This window comes from Salvelinus alpinus, chromosome 34, assembly GCF_045679555.1.
Source record: "Salvelinus alpinus chromosome 34, SLU_Salpinus.1, whole genome shotgun sequence".
NCBI classification, from domain to species: Eukaryota; Metazoa; Chordata; class Actinopteri; order Salmoniformes; family Salmonidae; genus Salvelinus; species Salvelinus alpinus.
In genome coordinates this window covers 23256160-23278170 of record NC_092119.1, presented here as the reverse complement: position 1 = coordinate 23278170, position 22011 = coordinate 23256160, and the positions used below count along the sequence as shown (strand labels likewise).

General features: G+C 44.4%; 1 pseudogene; it reads right to left on the bottom strand.

Moving 5' to 3' along the window:
- Positions 1-244: 244 nt before the first annotated feature.
- Positions 245-21928, bottom strand: LOC139563719 (tyrosine-protein phosphatase non-receptor type 21-like; annotated as a pseudogene).
- Between the last annotated feature and the right edge of the window lie 83 nt (positions 21929-22011).

Genomic DNA, 22011 nt, shown 5'->3' with positions numbered 1-22011 from the left:
CAGAACCACTCCTTTATTGGGGGTGTCTTGCTAATTGCCTATAATTTCCACCTGTTGTCTATTCCATTTGCACAACAACATGTGAAATTTATTCTCAATCAGTGTTGCTTCCTAAGTGGACAGTTTGATTTCACAGAAGTGTGATTGACTTGGAGTTACATTGTGTTGTTTAAGTGTTCCCTTTATTTTTTTGAGCAGTGTATATATCATACACATTTTTGTAATAATGACAATTGCAACAATACTGAATGAACAATGAACACTTTTATTTTAACTTAATATAATACATAAATAAAATCTATTTAGTCTCAAATAACATATGTTAAAACGAACCACCAGCTTTCATGGGTCTTCAATATTCCCAGTTAAGAAGTTTTAGGTTGTAGTGCAGAAAGCAGAGCTTGTCTGCATGGTCCCCTGTCAGTCAGTCTGCTCCTCCGCGAAACACAGACCTTATTTGAAGTAGATCAAGACATTCTCTATGGAAGACATGAACGGTAAAATAACGAAGGACCCCTTTTCAAGTTCAGCCGCAAGTTATTACAGGAATTATAACGCGTCGACTATTTCTCTTTAAACCATATACCTTTGACTAATCCGGAAACTATCACCTTGAAAACAAAACGTTTATTCCGTTCCGTATTTTATCTAACGGGTGGCATCCATGAGTCTAAATATTCCTGTTACATTGCACAACCTTCAATGTTATGTCATAATTACGTAAAATTCTGTCAAATTAGTTCGCAAAGAGCCAGGCGGCCCAAACTGTTGCATATACCCCGACTCTGCGTGCAATGAACGCAAGAGAAATGACACAATTTCACCTGGTTAATATTGCCTGCTAACCTGGATTTCTTTTAGCTAAATATGCAGGTTTAAAAATATATACTTGTGTATTGATTTTAAGAAAGGCATTGATGTTTATGGTTAAGTACACATTGGAGCAATGACAGTCATTGATTGATTGTTTTTTATAAGATAAGTTTAATGCTAGCTAGCAACTTACCTTAGCTTACTGCATTCGCGTAACAGGCAGGCTCCTCGTGGAGTGCAATGTAATCAGGTGTTAAAGCATTGGACTAGTTAACTGTAAGGTTGCAAGATTGGATCCCCTGAGCTGACAAGGTTAAAAATCTGTCGTTCTGCCACCGAACGAGGCAGAACGTTCCTAGGCCGTCATTGAAAATAAGAATGTGTTCTTAACTGACTTGCCTAGTTATATATATTTTTTTAAACGTTATGAAAACTTGAAATCGTCCCTAATTAAATCGGCCATTCCGATTAATCGGTCGACCTCTAGTTTAGTGTAAAAACTCCACAGTGAAATATCAATAATACTGTTTAAGAGGGACACACACCAAGTCCTGTGATCCTTTCCTCAGGTTGCAGTCTCGCCTTGAAAAAGGGCCATCTGCTAGCACCGCCCTTTTTGGAGCCAGAGGCCACAGTTGCGCCAACGCACTGAAGTTTGGCATGAGCATTGAGGAAACTTGGAGAATATTGGTGCCCCGAAACAAATGTTTGAGTGGGGCTGAGGTTTGCACTTAGATAAGCCTGGAGTTGCGGAGGAACTGGATTAGAACTTTGTAAATGAAGCTGTATTGTGAGATGGTCTGCACCATCATCATACGCTGCTGTCGGAGCATGTTGAGAACGGTCGGGATGTCCAGCATCTGGAGGAAAGAGGTGGAAACAGGCCACAGACAGGGTTTTACAAAAGGAGTATGTTATTGGATTGGTTAATGGGCCTATTAATCTAAACTGTGGTGAGATGTGATCAATGCCTACCTACATTCCTGATGGAATAGACTAGGGTTCAATCCTGGCGACATTATTCATTTTTAGGCCTTCTACATAGCCCAGTAATGTAATGGTAATATACATGTAGACGTTAATTAGGTGTTTACCTCGTTGTGTTCCAGACAGGCGATCATGACCTCAGAGAGGATGACCACCCCGGAGCGGCCCACTCCAGCAGTACAGTGGACCAGCACAGGCAGGTTGGTGTTCTTTGGGTCGCTGGTGCTGTTGGTGTGTCTCCTCACTGACTGGATCTCTTCCAGGTACGCTGGGGAAAACATTGAAATAAGAGAATGATTGATTCTATTAACCAAACTAAATAAAAATAGGCTTTTACAACACAAAATCTCAATTTATCACTGAACACTCATTTAACTTTGACTGGAACTGCCTTCTTGACCTGCTCTCCCTTGGAATAGAGATTTCTTAAAGGGACTTCCTGGTTTGAATACACGTTACTCCAACTGATCCACTCACAGAGGAAGCCCTTGAAGTCCTCAGGGCAGCCGTGGTCGGGCCAGTCTGTGTACTGTAGGTGCCACACAGTGTGCTCCTGGCCTGTCAGCACGTGTTTTATCTTCAGGCCTGTGGTGGCGTAGCAGCCTGAGTCCGTCCTGAAGCGTGTGGTGATCTTAAAGCGTCCGTACGTCACTGTGTTGTGGAGAGAGCCGAGCCGTGGCCAGTAGCGGAAACTCTTCTCCCTGCCACCCTCCTGCAAAGGGGTTAGAGGCCAAAGGTTTGCCAGGGTCAAAGGGTAATGTTATTGCTTACAGAGCAGTATCCTAGATCTGAGGTCATGCAATAACAGTAACACACCATGGACATACAGACATAATAAAGTCCAGTGTAACACACACACCTCTTCAGCTGTAACCATGGCAATGATGGCCACGCCCTGCTCCCACACCATTTGCCAGAAGTCCTGACAGGTGTTGGAGAGAGGGCCTTGGGAGGCGATGTACCTCCACTCGTCTCCGCCCACCGTGATCTAGGAAACGCCAGAGGAGAGATATGGTTATAAGTGACCTCAACCACTGTAACAGCATTTACAGTGCCTTCAGAATGTATTCAAACCCCTTGACCGATTCCACATGTTGTTGTGTTACAGCCTGAATTCAAAATGGTTAAAAAATAAAATAATCTCACCCAACTACACACAATTCCCCAAAATAACAAAGTAATACCATGTTTGTATACATTTTAGCAAATGTATTGAAAATGAAATACAGAAACATCTCATTCATTGCATGCCACTCACAATACAATATTAGCACGGATACGTATTACACTGCTCACAATTCTATATGTATTGCAATTCAACACTGATTTTATTGGGATTTGATGTTCCAAACATATTGCTCACTATATATGTCTGCTGAAGAGAGAACCTGACATTTTTGTTGATCAGTCATATAAATAAAAGTGCTGAAAACATCCTGGCTCACTATTTAAAAATGCTTATCAAAGAGACAATGACTGCATAAAGTCCTAAGCCATTAGTACTTTATTAGGCCATTATTTTGGCTACCATGGCTATGCCCCGATAGGATGACAATGCCCCCATCCAAGGAGCATTGAAGCTGTTCTGGCTCTTGGTGGCCCAACGCCCTATTAAGACACTTTATGTTGGTGTTTCCTTTATTTTGGCAGTTACCTGAAGGTCTGTGTTTCTAGCTATCACTGTCGGTTCACTGGGTTGGTTCGCACTATGGAGCTGAGCAAAGCCATACTACTCTGGACTAGTTACGCATCCACCATCAAATGCTGGAACCATGTAGGAAAGGACAATGCGGAGAGAAAATATCCAAGCCAGCATGGTAGGGTTCGGGTCGGCATGGTACTGTGAAAAAGGGTATTAGTGTGTCCATTACCCTGATATGCGAGGCGTTGATGTAGCCAGTGTTGTTCTCCTTTGTGGGCACCAGCTCCACACGCGTGTCGTCGTAGGGCAGCACGTCCTGGAAGCGGTTCCTCTCGCCACTCTCGGGAAGCTGGGCGATGCTGCATTCGCCTGCCGGACGCCGCTTGGCCACCTGCTCGTACTCCTGGAACACCATGCCCTGCTCCATACGCTGCTCCAGCACTGTACACTGAGAGAGAGACACACAGACAAGGGTTGATGACAGAGACCTGGAATTGTTCCGGTAGGTATAAAATGATTGAAATGCTACAGTGTTGTGAGTAACTCTGCAAGAAATAAAGTACATTTTCCTGATTGCTGTTATTACGGTGCTATCACTCTGATTAGTATGCCTGCGAAGAAGTGTCACTGGAGATGGACCTGGCCTGGAGTGTGATGGTGACTATGTTCAGTGGTAATACGGTGAAGTAAACGTTATTAAACTGGAACCTAGTCGTTGTGTCATTTTTAGTTAACAATAGCTGGAAACAGCGTAGCAGTATCTGAATTCTGATTGAACAAACAAATGGTGCACCAACTAACACATTCAGGAGTATCAACTAAAACCGATATAAAAAAGTAGGACAATATTATCCTGGTAGAACTGTTCTATTACATCACTACCATTCAACACCTTTTCGTTCTGTTTTAAATAACGTACTGTTTTGAGCTCCATTAACTAAGTTATGTTCTGCAATAGATGCAAGACAATAACATTTGGATAAAACATTACTCTGTCTGCATGATATTCTGTTTGGCAATCAAATCCATTTAAACAACATGCCTAAACTCTGCAAATGTAAAGCAGTATCAATGTCTAGATTCTACAGAAAACATTACAGTATCCACCCCTAGAGCAAACCTTCTCTATAATACTGTTCATGTAAAATACCACAGTGCCTCTGTGCATAGATGGTTACAAAACCAGTCTCTAGCTGCAAACCAAAACAAGTGTTGAAGAGGTTCCTCCTAAAACGAAGCATAAAAGAAACCCCATTCAGCAAAGTGTTAAAGGGACAACACCAGTCTAGAGCAATGCCAGTGCCTACCCTCTCGTCGTTGGAGGACGTCTCGTCCTTGCCCCCTTCGTGCAGTGGCAGCCTGGACAGGGTCAGGCCGTTGAGGGCTGCCACCTTCAGAGGACCCATCTTCTTCAGCTCAGCCCGCTTCTTCATGCCCTGGTGTTACAGAGGACAGGGAGAGAGAGAGTGAGTGAAGTTGACAGTGTCAGAGAGGAAGATGGGGGGGAAGGACAGAAACAACATAGCCTGGTTGTGCCTTTCCGTGGAATGCTACCGGACCAGCTATTGCGGTCGCCAGCCACATTCCTGTCACATGTTAAGTCACCTGACCAACAGAGAGTGTTTGATATTGGTTGAAATGATCTTTGGGACATTCCACTACGTGTTGTGTGACATTGTGGTGTAAATGATAAGCTCATTCAAATGTCAGACATCTTAGCTATGAGGAAAAAATTATCTTAACTGACAAAGAAATTAAGAAGAGTCTCCATGACATGAAGATTGGGTAACAGCTGTTCCTTGAACTAAGAAATCCACACTGACACCTCTAGTCAAATATTGTAATTAAATGTACTTTTGAAAAAACACATTAAAAACACAGACATGTTTTACAGCGAGTGAGGCAGCGGAAACTGGAGCTACTATGGTGGAACAAAGGCTACTATGGCGGAGGGTGCAAGTCTCACGGCAGGAGGCAGGCCATTGATGGGTTTCTTCCCAGCAGGAACGTCTGACACGGGCCTCTTCTTGATGAAGTCCTTCTTGGCGTTCTGTTTGTTCTGCCCATTGATGTCACCGTCAGACACAGAGGGAACCATCCTGACAGGCTGGCCATGCGCCAATAGGTACACGGGCTCCGCCTCCTGGATCAGTGTGTGCATCTGATAGGCCGGGAGGCCAGACAAGACAGGGTCAAGGGGGGAGCCAATGGGATATGCGGGTGGGGGCTCCAGGGGAATCTGGCCCAGATTGGTTAGAAGCTGCTGCGGGTCAAACCCAGACAATAGTGCATCGTGGGATTGGGGGGTGTGGCGTCCGCTCTCATCCTCAAACTCCTCCTCACTGCTGTGCACCAACATGGTGGCATCCGACAGGGACTTCTTGTGGCCGTAGCGCACATGCTCCTTCCCCTCTCCCCCGTCCTCTGACTTGGTCCGCTCCAGGAATACGTTGAGCTGGGAGCTTGAGGAGGGTCCATGCGGGGCCAGAAGGGGGGTGTCATTGACCCTCATGCCTTCCAGGCTGTAAGCCAGGCTGGCGATCTCGATGGAGTTGCGTTTGTGTGCGTTTTGCTGGTGGGGGTGGTGTTGTGGGGGTCCAGCCATGAACAGGGGTTCAGATACCTCCTGCAGGGAGTAGGCTACAGGCAGGCTGTCCTCCTGGACAGAGTGGTGCACGCGCCGCGTGGTGATCAAGTCCGGGTTGCTGCTGCTTACGTACAGGTGGTGAGACAGGTCTGGCGTGCTGTTAGCGGGCCGTGGGTGGGCACCATATGAGTAGGAGGGTGGTACACCTGGGTCCTCATGATGTTGGCCGCAGGGTACTCCTGCGTCTGCTGCAGCTGGACGTTGGTCAGCTCGGGCACACTGACCGCTCCCACCACCGGCCTCCTCACCGTGGGGTAGGGGTACGGCGAGGGGCTGTGGAAGCTGGAGTTGAGGTGGAAAGAGTAGTGGTGGTGCGCTCCTCCTCCACCATGCTCTCCTCTGATCTCAGGCTGGCTGTAGACAAGGGGGTCGGGCCTGCTGTAGGCGTACGAGTTCCCAATGTTCAGGTTCCTCATGGAGAGGCTCTGGCGGTTCTCGTGGGCGTGCACCATCCCTCCTCCCTAGTTCTTCTGCCTCATGACTTTATTGTAGTCCGGGGTGGCGCGGTAGGAGGGGGGGGTGAGAGCGCTGTGGCGGTGCGAGGGCACGTAGTCGGGCCGGGTGATGTCACTTCCTGTGATGGAGGGGTTGAGGGACATGGGCGAGGGCTGCATGTAGTGCTGGGGGTTGGTGAGGGAGCTGGTGCTGTGGGCGCTGTACACGCTGCCGTTACGCAGCTGCCCGTTCCCACCGCCACTGTTGCCGTACTCGAGTGGTGAGCGGTCCAGGCTGGTCTGGGAGTGGTAGTAGTAGCCGTGCTGACTGTTCATGTACAGGTTGTCTGAGAGATAGGAGAGAGATAAGACAAAAGGTCAATTTGGGTGAAACACCGGTGATCTTGGTGAGGTCAGACTCTGTAAGTACCTTGTGAGGATGTGTAAGGCTCAGTGAAGTGGCCATTGTAGGGCATCTGTGGCGGGGGCATCATGTAGGCCGGGGGTTTAGGCTGCACAGAGAGTGATCAAACAACAGCATTCAGTTACTACAGACATGATCTTAATGCAGCCCAACAGATTGGAATTACACACAAATCTAATAGTGTGCTGAAGCACTGGCCAGGGACTGTGACGTTCGTCATGTGCTGCGTTTCACAGGCTATAGATCAGAGGGCGAGCGTGTGTTTTAGAGAGAAAGCATATGTGTGTTTGTGTTTCACTGCCAGGATACCAGAGACATCCTGGTGGAGGATCGCCGTTGCGCTGGTTTCACAGCAGGCTGGGTTTGGCTGAGAACAGGAACATAAAAACAACAATGAAACAAACAGGTAGAAAAAACAAAAAAGGCTTTCTTTGAAGTTGAAAGGGACTTGGCTGAATAGCTCAGATCAACTCTTCTCTGTTAAATGAAATCTCCCTTCATCGCAATGAAAGACAGGAGCAGTATCCAGGAGAGAACTCCTTTTCTTACATCATCTTTCCTCGCCCAAACACAAAATGTTTCAAAAGTGGTGAGGAGAGGATTGGTGATTATTGGTGCACGTCATTTAAATGTAGCTAGGGTGTTTTGGAGGCTCTGGATATTTTTTAGGGGAGGGTGTTGGCTCTCTGAGGAGACCTGTACTGTAGGCGGGTGGCTGCGGAATGCGTTGTTACAAGGCAGAAAAGGAAAGAGAGGAATGGAGAGAGTGAGAATGGACTCCTGGGAGCCCTCAGAAGGCGAATGGCGGTCAGACTCCTCTCTGGAGAGAAGAGGGGACAGGAATGAGGAGAGCACACACAAGCAAAGAGAGTTCCACATACACAGGAACTGGGCTAGACTCGTTAAGAGAGAGACACACTTACAGGCTGCTCTTGTTAATCTTGTAAAACTTGTGCCTGGCCAGACACATCCGGCACACGTATTTGGAGGTTTCCATGTCTTTCTGTAGAGGGGAAAGAAAGCATTTACGATTTAAGACATTCCCTACACTGGACTGGTGGTGGTCCACTACTTATTCACCAACCCAAATACAACTTCTATGAATATTTTGAAGATAAATACACAACGCAGAGACAGAGTACAAGAGGTCATGAGGACGAGAAGTCAATAGAATTAACGATCAATGGAAATAGTGTTTTTTCTGTAACAGGTAATTATTTATCAATGGGTCAGAGACATGGGAGGATCTATACAGTGAGTCTGAAATAGGATACTGTTATTTGGCCATTGGCCCAGTTGTACTGCAAGGACTTCTAAATTGGTCTGGGTTATAAAACTAGATCCTATCCCTTTGTTCTGGAGAGATAATCACAGGAGAGAATCACTAGAGAGCATCACTGAGAACAGGGGAGAATGACCATCTACCTCCCAGCATAACATCTATGATCTGTCCTTCTCAAAGAAATAGATTTTCCTCCCCCTGATTTGCTTTGGGGTCTGTGTTAATAAAGAATAACATCAACTGCTAACAAACTGCATGGAGCTTTAGCCAGCGGTTGTTGACCCTATAGGCATGGGACTTAGTTACCACCATACAAGCACACATACATGCGTGTTTACCTTGAAAAGTCAACACACATTCCCACAGCATGCACTGTGTGATTAAAGGACCATGTGTTTGATGGGAAGAGGATCATTGCAGTGTATGGTGGTGGCAGTGGTTTGAGACTCACGGTCTGGAACTGCATGCTCTCCTCTTTGTTGGCCAGCTCCAGGGCAAATAAGGACTTATTGTGAGTCATGTTGTTAATTTCATTCCACCTACACAGCCAATTAAAACAGAGAGGGGTGAGAGAGCATGTGGCAGTGGCATGGCAGTGGTCACATTTAGAACTGGACTGTGGGAGGGTAGTGACGTAAATAGAAACCATATCTGATTCAATAGTAAGAGAAGTGTCTACATTCAACACTGCTAGTAGCATTTAGACTAGGATATTCTACAGAAAATGAGACTTCCTCTTGGTAAAATTGAAGATTTCAGTTATTATATAGATTAGTCTTTCCCAACTCAATTACCCCCAACAGCAAACATGATTCAAATTGTGAACTAATAATCAACCCCCAATGAGTTGAATCAGGTGAGTTTTTCAGGGCCTACAACAAAAACATGTGTTGTTGGGGGTACAGGAGTTGGGAAACACTGATAGGTCAGGAGGATTTCCTGATCATGTGACCTGAGGCCTAGTTTCTCCTTGCCAGGTCACATGGTCAGGAACCCCCCTGGCCCTATTTATTGAACATCACATCTGAAAATAGCAAGAGACCTCCACGCCATCTAAGAATAGTAGCTGTGGACTGAACCAGACTCAATATGCAGTCATTGCTACAGGCTTCAGACACATAAATACCAGACATGATTCATTCAGACAGCTCATATTTACAGGCAGATCATACTGCAGGACTGGGGTATTAGCGTCAACATTTTTATTATGCTTAAAAATAAACAATTCTTTCCAGCCTTACAAACCTTCCGTTTTTGTGCTTTACAAAGATGCCGTCCAGGCAGGCCCCAAGGAGGAAATCAGTGCCTTGGCTGTCCTGTGGGAATGGAAATATAAAAGAAGATTAAATTGAAGACCTATAGCTAATGAAAAATGGGGACCTCACAGAGCCCTGTTTGTTCTGTGTGTGCTGGGTGGTCTACATTTATCCTTTTATGAATATATTCCAGAATATCAGCACCAGAATCTGCTGCTTTTTTAACTGAAAAATAATTTGTTCCTTGATCCAGTTCAAATAGAGGTATTGACAGAAAATCATTAGAACTGGAGATCAATGACGATGATGAGACAGCCTATAGGGAGGAGGTCAGAGACCTATGGCAGTGAGACCTCTCCCTCAACGTCAGCAAGACAAAAGGAGCTGATCGTGGACTACAGGAAACGGAGGGCCGAGCATGCCCCCATTCACGTCGAGCAGGTCGAGATCTTCAAGTTCCTTGGTGTCCACATCACTAAGGACCTATCATGGTCCACACACACCAACACAGTTGTGAAGAGGTCATGACAACACCTTTTCTCCATCAGGAGACTGAAAAGATTTGGCATTGATCCCCAGATCCTCAAAAGGTTCTACAGCTGCACCACTGAGATTATCCTGATCGGTTGCATCACCGCCTGATATGGCAACTTCTCGGCATCCGACCGTAAGGCGCTACAGAGGGTAGTGCATATGGCCCAGTACATCACTGGGGCCGAGCTTCCTGGCATCCAGGACTTCTATACGAGGCGCTGTCAGAGGAAGGCCCAAAAAATTATCAGACTACAGCCAGACTGTTCTCTCTGCTACTGCATGGCAAGCAGTACCGGCGCGCCTGGGACCAAGTCTGGGACACAAAGGCTACTGAAAAACTTCTATCCCTACGCCATAACCGCTGAACAGTTAATCAAGTAGTTACCCGGACCATTTGCATTGACCTCACTTTATATTTTTGCACTGACTCTATGCACACTACCCACACATACTACACTGACACTCCAACACACACACACTACAAAAGCTCACACACATAAATATTGATGCCACACACACACACACTTTCACATACACTGCTGCTACTCTGTTGATTGTCTCCGTCTATAGGCTGGGCTCCCGAGTGGCGCAGCGGTCTAAGGCATTGCATCTCAGTGCTTGAGGCGTCACTACAGACACCCTGGTTCGAATCCAGGCTGGATCACAACCGGCCGTGATTGGGAGTCCCATAGCACGGCGCACAATTGGCCCAGCGTCATCCAGGTTTGACCGGTGTAGGCCATCATTGTAAATAAGAATTTGTTCTTAACTGACTTGCCTAGTTAAATAAAGGTTACATTTTTTTAAATTACATTATAATATTATCTATCCTGATTGCCCAGTCACTTTTACCCCTACCTACATATACAGTACCAGTCAAAAGTTTGAACACACCTACTCATTCAAGTGTTTTTCTTTATTTTTACTATTTTCTACATTGTAGAATAATAGTGAAGACATCAACACTATGAAATAACACATATGGAATCATGTAGTAACCAAAGAAGTGTTAAACAAATGAAAATATATTTTATATTTGTGATTCTTCAAAGTACCCACCCTTTGCCTTAATGGCCGCTTTGTGCACTCTTGGCATTCTCTCAACCAGCTTCATGAGGAATGCTTTTCAACAGTGTTGAAGGAGTTCCCACATATGCTGAGCACTTGTTGTCTGCTTTCCTTCACTGCGGTCCAACTCATTCCAAACCATCTCAATAGGGTTGAGGTCGGGTGATTGTGGAAGCCAGGTCATCTGATGCAACACTCAATCACTCTCCTTCTGGTCAAATAGCCCTTACACAGCCTGGAGGTGTGTTTTGGGTAATTGTACCTTTGAAAAACAAATGATAGTCCCACTAAGCGCAAACCAGATGGAATGGTGTATCGCTGCAGAATGCCGTGGTAGCCATGCTGATTAAGTGTCTTGAATTCTAAATAAATCACTGACAGTGTCAACAGCAAAGCACCCCCACACCTCCATGTTTCCGTTCACCTACTCTGCGTCTCACAAAGACATGGCGGTTGGAACCAAAAATCTCAGATTTGGATTCATCAGACCAAAAGACAGATTTCCACCTGTCTAATGACCATTGCTCGTGTTTCTTGGCCCAAGCAAGTCACTTCTTATTGGTGTCCTTCAGTAGTGGTTTATTTGCAGCAATTTGACCATGAAGGCCTGATTCACGCAGTCTCATCTGAACAGTTGATGTTGAGATGTGTCTGTTACTCGCATTTATTTGGGCTGAAATCTGAGGTGCTGTTAACTCTAATGAACTTGTCCTTGCAGCAGAGGTAACTCTGGGTCTTCCTTTCCTGTGGTGGTCCTCATGAGAGCCAGTTTCATCGTAGCGCTTGATGGTTTTTGCGACTGCACTTGAAGAAACTTTCAAAGTTATAGAAATTCTGGATTGACTGACTTAAAGTAATGATGGACTATTGTTTCTCTTTGCTTATGAGCTGTTCTTGCCATAATATGGACTTGGTCTTTTAGCAAATAGGGCTATCTTCTGTATACCACCCCTACCCTGTCACAACACAACTTTTTGTCTCAAACGCATTAAGGAAAGAAATTCCACAAATTTACTTTTAAAACATGGCACACCTGTTAATTGCAATGCATTCCTGGTGACTACCTCATGAAGCTGGTTGAGAGAATGCCAAGAGTGTGCAACGCTGTCATCAGGGCAAAGGGTGGCTACTTTGAAGAACCTGAAATATAAAATACATTTTGATTTAACACTTTTTTGGTTACATGATTCCATGTGTTATTTCATAGTTTTGATGTCCACTATTCTTCTGCAATGTAGAAAATAGTAAAAATATAGAAAAACCCTGGAATGAGTAGGTGTTCAAACTTTGACTGGTACTGTACATATTACCTCAATTACCTCGTACCCCTGCACATTGACTTGGTAATGGTACTCCTTGCCTCGTTATCGTATTTTATTGTGTTACAATTTCCTTTTTTATTTAGCCAATTTTTCATTATTTTTAACTCTGCATTGTTGGGAAAGGGCTCGTAAGTAAGCTTTTCATGGTAAAGTATACACCTGCTGTATTCGGCGCATATGACAAATTGTATTTGATATAGCAATGGAGTAGTGCAGTGAGGCTTTGGGGGAGTAGGTACTGTAGTTTGGTGTAGTTGTTCACCTTAGCTGGGGTACTCTCCTGGCCATAGCCCTCCATCTTCTCCACCTCCTGCATGTACAACACCTCAGCCTCTGGGGCAGGCAACCCCCTGAGTGAAACACACACACATGCCAATAGAAGTTAACATAAATCATATACATCTCCAACGCAAGCAGACACGGAGACACCAGCATCCATTAACCAGCACAAACAGAGAGTACAAAGACACACCTTGGTCACATTCTGAAACAGAATTGATGGCATATTCACACCTTTCATCTCAGCAAACCGAACCGGTGTCAGTCTAGTTCAACAACCAGCATGATCAGCTGCTGCTATGTTCTATCCCCCATCACCTCCATCTTCAATTAATCTGTCTCACTTCACCTCGTTTGACACACAAAGCAGTGAAACCATTTCATACAGACCAAACATCAAGGCAAGTGTCAACTCCTCACCTCTCACCTTCAGAACCCACTGACACCTACCTCCCCTGTAGCCAGGGCCAAGGTATAAATCTAAACAGCTCTTTCCAGCTATCCATCTATCTAGACGGCCCATATGGGGGATGAGCAGAAGGGTGGAAACCTGCAGGTTGGGATGGAGGGATGAAGGGATAGGGGGGGATGAAAACCAGCTGGCCTTGGACTGGAGGAGTGAGCAGGCTTAGTGCCAGGCCAGCCCCAGCTCGGGCCTTTTCATCTATCTACCTGACTGTAAATAACAGCTGAGGAACCCTGGCGGGCCTACTAACTGGGGACAGATAAGAGAGATGCACCATGGACTGCCCAATGCATGTATGGAACCTGGAATCAATTAAAGGCACTGTGTATGTCAGCCTCAGGAGATATGAAGGGGGGGTTCTGTGGAGAATGAAAGGCATGTCTTCTTTTCCACGGATGGAAAAATCAGGCGGATGAACATCTGAAGGTTTCTCACCTGTAGTTCTGGTAAAGCAGAGCCACCTTCTGAGTGGCCTCTTCCAGTACTCTCTCATCCTGGATCCATCCCTGTAAAGAGATGAGGAAAACACAGATTACATTGTGCATTCATGAACATATGACTACATGACGTAAAACATTAATTTTGAGCTGCAAAGTCAAAAATAAATAAAACTGCTTACAATAGGAAACAGCACAAACTTCTGAAGAAACTCCTGCGAATCATAACGATTGAAGTCTCCAAAGTCAGCTGAAACACACAAAATAATCAAATACAATCATATTTTTTGTAGACTGGATGAATACATGTAAATAACAGTACAGTAATGGTTTTCCTAGAAGTGAACAGAAGTGAAAACCTGACTTAAAAACCAGAAAGCTTTTTTTTTTTAAATAGTTCAAAGTCCATAATGTGTCTATTTCTGCAATTAGTGCAAGACAGACTGAAAGCGTGCATGGATTTTCAGAATGGCGTGATGCTTTTTCAGCGGTTGCAGTATACAATGACAAAGCGGGCTAATTTGAGAAGTGCAGGAAACCCGTTTGGGATTGCTTTAGCATCTGAAACCAGTGGTCCAACGTTACCAGCAATCTCAGTCTGGCCACCAGCTATGTTCACAACTATGTTGAGTATGCCAGGCATTAGCCATGCTAGCTAAAACAGCTACGGCCCTGCCGGCCAGGCCCCCACCAGCCCTAATCTCAGCAGCTAGGTAAAAATAATTCATCTTCCAAGCAAAAACCAAAAGCAAACTGAGCAGAGCAGAGCATTTTTAAGTCAGAGAATTCTTTGGAGGTTTCTCAAAACGGTCTGTATTACTGGGATGATATTTTGTTCTAGCTTTCTATGCCAGTTGGGCAGCAGAAGTTTGGACCTGGGTTGCACTAGTAAGTGATCTCAGTTGCTGTGCTATGTTAACACCCAGGCCAGTAACTTGCACTGCCTAATTTAACAGTAGTGTTTGAGATTCTTCTGGCTGGGAAAATGTGTGAGCCCGGAAATGTCAAGCTCGAGACCAGTTTATTGGAGTCCAGTTTATTGGAGACCAGTTTATTGGAGACCAGTTTATTGGATGGTATGGGCTTGGTAAGGTTCCTTTGAAAAAAAATGTATTTCACCTTTATTTAACCAGGTAGGCCAGTTGAGAACAAGTTCTCATTTACAACTGCGACCTGGCCAAGATAAAGCAAAGCCGTGCGACACAAACAACAACACAGAGTTACACATGGAATAAACAAACGTACAGTCAATAACACAAGAGAAAACATCAATATACAGTGTGTCCTACATTAACACACTTGTGAAAAGCTCAATAAAGCCCAAATAAAGTGCTTGACCAGGCTTTTATAGAAACAAGGTTAGGATAATAGAAAATTTTATTTCATAAGTACATTGAAACAACAATTATGTTCTCTTGAATACCAACTGAAAATATTCAGGTTTAAAATTCCCATTTTCCCTAGGTACACTTTGAAATCCAACGATGAGACACCCGATGAGTCCCGAGTCGAGATTCAGTAATGATCCTTGAGACCAAACTCTTAATGACATCACTCCTGCTGCACTGGTGGGCCGTCAACAGCGCCAGGATCAATAAAACATGAGGTGTGGAATTTACAACAGGCCATGACAGCAGTGTGTGTGAGTGTGGTGCCAGAACACCTGCTGTGGCTGCTTATGGCAGGACCTGACCTGTCACCACAGTTTGAACGGGTGGTGATCCTCAGTCTTCTCTCGTAGATTATAGTGTACTGAGTTTCACATTCAGAGCCGATGTTACATATTCACATGTATACCTTGCACTGCCAAGCCAGCCAAACGGATGGCTTGTTCTATGGAGCAAGGGATTCTGCCTTCCAGAACATCCTTCTTTAACTGGAGGTAATACTGATATCTGTAGGGAGGTAGAGGAAGTTGGTTAATCTCAAGGTGTGAACAGATGACAAACATGACTTGGTTTGACCCCTCCATTCAAATGGCCAGTTAGAGATGTGATACTGTGGTGGGTGACCACACACAGAAAAACCTATAGTACTGGACTGAGTTGCTCAGTACGCATTACTAAGATGATACTGAGGAGTAACTAAGGCAATATAGGAATTATCTGCTAAGGTACGAAGTATGACAAATCCTCTGGCATGTAGGACACATGCATTCCATTCCCTTCTCCCCTCACTCACTACCTTTGACTGATCCAATAGGAAGGGATAAATAAAATCAATATGGTGGGAACTATGTGGCTTAGAGTTAACCAGGGAATAGATGGAGACAACGTTTTGGCCTGAGAGAGTGTCTAGTTTTAGCCGGAGAAGCAGCCTGAGCGAGTATCTAGTGTCCCTCTGTGTTAAGCGTATATCTGACCTGGTGATCTCCTGCTGCAGCTGGCCCACGGCGGGCACGTAGAAGACCACCCCGAAGTAGACAGTGGGTACCAGGCCGTACTTGTCCAGCTGCTTCTTCAGGGGCTTCTTCAGGTAAATCCATCGCTGCTGATTCTGCTTGTTGAAGTACCACAGGCTGAAGTACGTTATCTGGTGTGGGGAGGAAAGGAAATGTGGGGTGTTAATGGGGGAAACAGGAAGCACAGACTATTTTTGAAAGATGAGGGGAATGTGAAATCTTTATATGGTATATTCTGGTTTACAATGACAATAGCTTACCTTGCATTTCCTATGCTAAATTATAGAAGACTTAACATGTTTGTGTTTCCTTCCTCATAAACATGCCGATACTAGTACACATAGCTTTTACTCATCTGAAACATTCAACTTGACCCACAAGCCCAAAGGAAAGGTGCAGGCTGCTGTGTTGCTGCCACTCCCTGTCCAGTCTTGTGAATGTCTGCCGGAGTGGAGCAGTGTGCATCACACAATGAGCAGTGGATCTGGAGTTGACCTACAAGGCTCACAGTGTGATTGCACACTGCAACTGTGTGGCCATAGGTTTATTTCAGTGCCCTGTCCTATAGTCTTTCTGTTCATCTGACTGCTCACTGACTAATGGTCCTGCGTGACCATCCATGCCCGAAGTTCCTCCACTCTCAATGCCATCGGCATGACCACTTCAAGTCCTCGATCCACTAACTTACGTTGTATGTGTTGTAGCTTGTTATGTGCTTTTGTAATACGCAATTCATGCTGCCATACACACACACACAACCGTTCAAAAGTTTTGGCTCACTTAGACATTTCCTTGTTTTTTAAAGTAAAGCAAATTTTTGTCCATTAAAATAACATCAAATTGATCAGAAATACAGTGTAGACATTGTTAAATGTTGGAAATGACTATTGTAGCTGGAAATGGCAGATATTTAATGGAATATCTACATAGGCCCATTATCACCAACCATCACACGTGTTCCAATGGCATGTTGTGTTAGTTAATCCAAGTTGTTCATTTTACAAGGCTAATTGATCATTAGAAAACCCTTTTGCAATTATGTTAGCACAGCTGAAAACTGTTGTTCTGATTAAAGAAGCAATAAAACTGGCCTTCTTTAGACTAGTTGGGTATCTGGAGCATCAGCATTTGTGGGTTCGATTACAGGCTCAAAATGGCCAGAAACAAAGAACTTTCTTCTGAAACTCATCAGTCTATTCTTGTTCTGAGAAATAAAGGCTATTCCATGTGAGAAATTGCCAAGAAACTAAAGATCTCGTACAACGCTGTGTACTACTCCCTTCACAGAACAGAGCAAACTGGCTCTAACCAGAATAGAGAGAGTGGGAGGCCCCGGTGCACAACTGAGCAAGAGGACAAGTACATTAGAGTGTCTAGTTTGAGAAACAGACACCTCACAAGTCCTCAACTGGCAGCTTCATTAAATAGTACCCACAAAACACCAGTCTCAACGTCAACAGTGAAGAGGCGACTCCGGGATGCTGGCCTTTTGATTTTAAATGGACAAAAAAAATGCTCTTCTTTCAAAAACGGGGACATTTCTAAGTGACCCCAAACTTTTCAAAGGTACGTGTATATTTTTATTTAAAAAAGGGATTTATGGACAGGCAAGATTATCCTCTAGTCTAGGCTTCACAGTCTGGACAAAATCCAAATGAATGGAGAAGCCATCCGAGTCAGATTCTGATGCATACTGAATCACAGCATGGGTGTGTCCACTGTGTGTCCCTAGCAGAGGTGTGTCCACTTGACCTGTGCATGTTTGGCACAGTGTATCACCACTACTAGACCTACGTGACTGAATAATGACTCGGTCCATGTGGAATGCTTTTGGCTGAAACTAATTATTCTTTCCATACCCTCAAGACAATAGTATACGTTCTAGGTTTCTGATAGTCCTGTCATTAAAAAACAATCAGGTATGTTGCAGAACAGCTCATAGGCCATGATAGCCTAACTTTAGCCTGAAAGGCCACCCACTTGAGATGAGTAATCACGAACACAAAGGACAACAATCAGAGTTTCAGTTGTTTTGCTTGAGCATACATACCTCTCTTAACTCCAGTCTCTGTGCAACTGCCTCCAAACATTCCTGGCCAGTGCTCTCCACAGAAAGCGTAAACTCAACAAGTTCACTATTGAGTAGCTGAATGCGAGTGACCAGACAGCTCTTGCTTTAGACTGTATACCTTCGAGTTCTTTTGAGTTTTAAGCCAAATGGCAAGGGCATGTTTCAAAGTCCGTTGGCAAAGAGTCCTTCTTTGATGCAGAAATATGTGCCCTGCTGTCTCTCTAAACTTTGCCCGTCAGAAATTGAGTGGATATGAGGCCATCTATACGTTGGATACATGTATCCATGCGAAAAGAGAAAGAGACAAATTGTTATTAAAGAATAAATTATTCATAACTAACACACATTTTCCAGCTAATTCAAGATAACATTTTCCAGACAAACATCACCTAACTTATGATAAATGTGAAATCCCAATATAAGCAAAATAGTATTACATGTTATGCTGAATCACCAACTTTGGTTCTGGAAAGCTACAGGGTGTGCAGGCTTTTAGTGATCAACATTGATAAATTGATTCAGTTGTGTAGTGTGCTTGGCTGGAACAAAAGCCTGCAATCCCTGACCACCAGTGCCAATTGGAAGACGTAACCAAATCAAATCAAATGTTATTAGTCACATGCGCCGAATACAACAGGTATACCTTACAGTGAAAAGCTTACTTATGAGCCTCTAACCAGCAACGTAGTTTAAAAAAATACAGATAAGAATAAGAGATAAAAGTAACAAGTAATTAAAGAGCAGCAGTGAAAAAACAATAGCGAGACTATTAACAGAGTCAATGTGCGGGGGCACCGGTTATTTGAGGTAGTATGTACATGTAGGTAGAGTTATTAAAGTGACTATGCATAGATGACAACAAAGAGTAGCAGTGGAGTAAAGACGGGGGGGGGTGGGGGGGCACTGCAAATAGTCTGGGTAGCCATTTGACTAGATGTTCAGGAGTCTTATGGCTTGGGGGTAGAAGTTGTTTAGATGCCTCTTGGACCAAGACTTGGTGCTCCAGTACCATTTGCCTTGCGGTAGCAGAGAGAACAGTCAATGACTAGGGTGGCTGGAGTCTTTGACAATTTTTAGGGCCTTCCTCAGACACCGCCTAGTGTAGAGGTCCTGGATGGCAGAAAGCTTGGCCCCTGTGATGTACTGGGCCGTTCGCACTACCCTCTGTAGTTCCTTGCGGTCGGAGGCCGAGCAGTTGCCATACCAGGCAGTGATGCAACCAGTCAGAATGCTCTCGATGGTGCAGCTGTAGAACCTTTTGAGGATCTGAGGACCCATGCCAAATCTTTTCAGTCTCCAGAGGGGGAATAGGTTTTGTCATGCCCTCTTCAAGTGTGCTTGGACCATGTTAGTTTGTTGGTGATGTGGATGCCAAAGAACTTGAAGCTCAACCTTCTCCACTGCAGCCCCTTCGATGAGAATGGGGCCAACTCTGACCTCTTTTTCCTGTAGTCCACAATAATCTCCTTTGTCTTGATCACGTTGAGGGAGAGGTTGTTGTCCTGGCACCACACGGCCAGGTCTCTTACCTTCTCCCTATAGGCTGTCTCATCGTTGTCAGTGATCAGGCCTACCATTGTCATCGACAAATTGAATGATGGTGTTGGAGTCGTGCCTGGCCATGCAGTCATGAGTCAACAGGAGTCGTGCCTGTGATGGTTCGTCGGAGGGCATAGCGGGATTTCTTATAAGCTTCCAGGTTAGAGTCCCGCTCCTTGAACGCGGCAGCTCTAACCTTTAGCTCAGAGCGGCTGCTGCCTGTAACCCATGGGTGTCAAACTCTGGCCCGCGGGCCAAATTTGGCCCGTGGGGTAATTATATTTGGCCCGCGAGACAATACCAAATTACTACTAGAGCTGGCCCGCCGGTATTATACAGCGCATTCACCGCTAATACTACGAATCCCATAATGCTCTGCTGTTGTTTTCGCGCGCTAATCAGGACAGGACCCAGAAACGCCCTCTCCTCTGTGACAGTAGTCATAGCAACATAGACGCTACAACTGTCAGCGCGCTATCCCTTCCCAAAAATGGCGAAAGGAAAGGCAGAAAACAGGAGCTTTCTGGACAAGTGGGAGGCAGAATATCTGTTTACATATGTAAAAGACAAACCTGTTTGTCTTGTTTGTGGAGTCAACGTGGCTGTAAGTAAGGAGTACAACATTAGACGACACTATGAAACGAAACACCATGACAAATACAAGGACATGGACATGACTCAAAGGAGCCAGAAAGTAGAGGAGATGAAAAGAAGTTTGGTTTCACAACAGAATATGTTCAAAAAAGCCACATCACAAAGTGAGGCTGCTGTAAAGGCTAGTTATATAGTGGCAGCAGAGATCGCAAAATCAGCCCGGCCCTTTAATGAGGGAGAGTTCGTGAAAAAGTGCATGATGAAAGTTTGTGACCTCGTATGCCCAGAGAAAAAGCAAGCATTTTCAAACGTGAGCCTGAGCAGGAACACAGTAGCTGATCGCACATGTGATCTTGCCACCAATCTGTATGACCAGCTGATGGAAAAGGGAAAATATTTCGTTGCGTTCTCCCTCGCTGTGGATGAGAGCTGCGACGCATCTGGAAAAAGTTTATTTTGGTATTTAAATCAGAAGGCTGCAAATAGAAAAGAGGCATACGATTTTTATTTAAATTTTATTTATTTAATAAATGAATGCCATTGATGTGTTTTTTCATTTGAAATTCGATTTTGCATGTCTCCACTATTAAATTATATATTGTATGGTAATAAGCGATGCTTGTTCCATATTCAATGTTAAAGCAAAACTGGTTTGGGTCCATATTAAAAGGTTAATTTGTTCAATGTTGGCCCGCGACTTTGTTCAGGTTTTACATTTTGGCCCACTGGGTATTTGAGTTTGACACCCCTGCTGTAACCCATGGTTTCTGGTTGGGGTATGTATGTAGTACACTTCACATTAAACATATGTCCTTTAAAGAACACAGTTTATTTGTAATCTCGGTTACCCAGAAGTAAAATTCTCGCAAATTGAATCTGTCCTCGAGATATTCGTTTATTGTTAGCGTTAATCCACTTAGCTAGCTAGCTAGACAGGGAGCATCTGACTTCTTGGTGCAAGACAGACAAGTCCGTCAGTGATTTCAGAATGTGCTGCGATAACTGTACCTTTCCGATGGCAATGGTTCTCCATTCGAAAGTTATCAGTAGGACACTTCACTGGAATAACAGATCAACAATGATTTTTGACGATGCAGTGAGCTCCAGATTTTGCTTGTTACAAAGAGATCAGCGACTTTTGCTAATACCCAACATTCTATTACGATGTTTAATACAGGTTAGATGGTAGAGACGGACAGTCTATCAGATATCAGCATCTTATTTGACGTTAGCTACCTAGATTACGTTAACTATAGCTAAATTAGCACGTTAGCTTGCTGGCTAACTAGGCTTGCTAATTTAGTTAGCTAACTTGGCTAGCTCATTGACCCCATCAACGTTAGCCAACAAGCTAACTTCAGTTGAAGCAACACGTTACTCGGGTTACCAATACTGTTATAAATCAGAGAAGCTTCCAAAACAACCGAAACGTGTGGCTACGTAACGTTAGCTGGCTAGCTACAAACTAAGAAGTACACTAGCTAATTAGCAAGCAGACTAGTATAGTGAACGTCGTCGGCGTCAAAACGGGCTCTTCTCGTCACCTAACAAAATCCCTGTAAATAACTAGCTAGCTGATATTAGCACCGTTACCTTATTGATGTCCGCCAAAACCAAATGAGTCCATTTGTAAATTGTGCATATCCAAAGCGGCCATCAGTGATAATAGATGATATATATGTCCAATATAAAAGAAAGTGTAGTGTGTTTCAAGTTTAACCTGCATCATGCCAAATTCAGACTAAGCCAGCTAACGTGCTTCACTTCCTGCCGAAAGAGCATCAAGTGTATGAATCTCTAGCTACATCTGCTGAT